The sequence below is a fragment of the Hemiscyllium ocellatum genome, chromosome 18 (assembly GCF_020745735.1).
Source record: "Hemiscyllium ocellatum isolate sHemOce1 chromosome 18, sHemOce1.pat.X.cur, whole genome shotgun sequence".
Lineage (NCBI taxonomy): Eukaryota > Metazoa > Chordata > Chondrichthyes > Orectolobiformes > Hemiscylliidae > Hemiscyllium > Hemiscyllium ocellatum.
The window spans coordinates 77,956,230-77,958,252 of record NC_083418.1 but is presented as its reverse complement, the minus strand read 5'-3'; the positions used below and the strand labels follow the sequence as shown (position 1 = coordinate 77,958,252).

At 48.2% G+C, this 2,023-nt stretch overlaps 1 non-coding gene across 1 annotated transcript; it reads right to left on the bottom strand.

Annotated features, from left to right (window-relative positions):
- Positions 1-1,033: 1,033 nt before the first annotated feature.
- Positions 1,034-1,152, bottom strand: LOC132824546 (5S ribosomal RNA). The gene has a single exon (XR_009645672.1). It is a non-coding gene; the product is annotated as a 5S ribosomal RNA (ribosomal RNA).
- Positions 1,153-2,023: the final 871 nt, after the last annotated feature.

The following is a 2,023-nucleotide window of genomic DNA, read 5'->3' as shown; positions in this document are numbered from 1 at the left end:
TTGAGAATGTGGTTGTGAGCTGCGTTCTTGAACTGCTCCATTTGGTGGAGGTAGACCCCAAAAAATGTGAGGGAGCGTATTCCAGAATTTTGACCCGGTGACAGTGAAGGAATGGTGATATCTTCCCAGTCAGGGTGGTGGGTGCCGTGGAGGGGAACTTGCAGGGGCTGATGTTCCCATGTATGTGCTCTTGTCCTACTTGATGGCAGTGGTCAGGGCTTTGAAAAGTGTGAAGGATTTTGTTTGGTGAATTTCTGGGTTGTACCTCTTGCAACTTTGAAGAGATTGTTTTATAGGTTTATATTCATGATAATACTAAATAAGTTTAAGGAATAATTATAACTCAGAGCAGAGAAATGAGGGTGGTGTGATCATGTCACTGATATCAGTAATCTCGAGTTGCAGAGTGATGCCCTTGGATTTATGGTCCAAATCCCACCATGAGCAGCTGATGGATATAAATTCAATAATTAAAATCTGCAATTAAATCTTAATTTTAGTTTTCTGAAAGACCTTCTGCTTTGTTTTTGGTTGCACTTCAGTCCCACGCTCCTGACCTTAGAGCACCTGCTGCAGAGGGAGGAGGGCAGGTCTGAGGACCTCCTCGTGGGTCTGCTCCTGGGCCTGGCCAAACTGGCCATAAACAGGTCCAGGCAGCTGGCCGTGGAGGCGGTCACAGTGGCCAATTGCCTGCCCTTCTTTCGCGGTTTACGATTAGATTAGATTACTTACAGTGTGGAAACAGGCCCTGCGGCCCAACAAGTCCACACCGAACCGCCGAAGCGAAACCCATCCATACCCCTACATTTGCCCCTTACCTAACACTACGGGCAATTTAGCATGGCCAATTCACCTGACCCGCACATTTTTGGACTGTGGGAGGAAACCGGAGCACCCGGAGGAAACCCACGCAGACACGGGGAGAACATGCAAACTCCACACAGTCAGTCGCCTGAGTCAGGAACTGAACCCGGGTCTCAGGCGCTGTGAGGCAGCAGTGCTAACCACTGTGCCACCGTGCCGCCCACTTTTAAGCCTACTGCACCTAGTATTCCCAGGCAGTCTCCCATCCAAGTACTAACCAGGCCTGAGTCTGCTTAGCTTCCGAGATCAGACGAGATCGGGCGTTTTCAGACTAGTATGGCCGTAGGCCGTAGGTTATGTCTGGGCCCGAGTGAACGTTGAGAAGGAGCACGTGGTGTCGACAACCCTTGAGGTTTTCAGGGAGAGGTGTGGAGTGTTTTATTTCCCCCTCTGATTCTATTTTGATTTAATCCCTGCCCTCCCTTTCACGTTTTTGATCACGAAGCATTGCCCTTTGATGAGAAGGGCACTGCTTGTCTCTGGCCACTCGGGTGTTCCTTTTCTTCCTGGTGAATAAAGATTTATGCATTCATTGTTCTTCACTGTGTTGCGCCCCTGCAATCACACGACATGGGTGTCGGGGAATAAATAAGCACTGCTGCAGTTAGAGGGTAGTGTGGGGGCTAGAAAAGAAGAAAAATAGAAACTGGGGATTTAGAATGTCCTCACATCAGAGACTGACTTTGAGCTGACTGGCCACACAGCCAGTGTACTTAAAAAAAATTAAACCTTCGTCTCAGTCATGGTGATGATGAAACACTCTCAATTGTTGTTCAAATCCCATCAGGTTCACTCTTGTCCTTCAGGGAAAGAAGTCTGCCATCCTGACCTGGTCTGGACTCCCATGTGACTCCAGACACCCAGCACTGAGCTGAAAATGTGTTGCTGGAAAAGTGCAGCAGGTCAGGCAGCATCCAAGGAACAGGAGATTCGATGTTTCGGGCATAAGCCCTTCCTCAGGAATCAGACACCCAGCAATCTGGTTAATTTATAACTGCCCTTGGAAATGGCTGATTAGCTCAAGAGAAATTAAGGATTCTGAAATGATATCAGAAATCACTGGAGAGACTCAGCAGGTCTGGTAGCATCTGTGGGGAGAGAAACACAGCTGAATGCTTCAAGTCTGATATGACTCTTTTGAAGATGCTGGCTTTGCTGA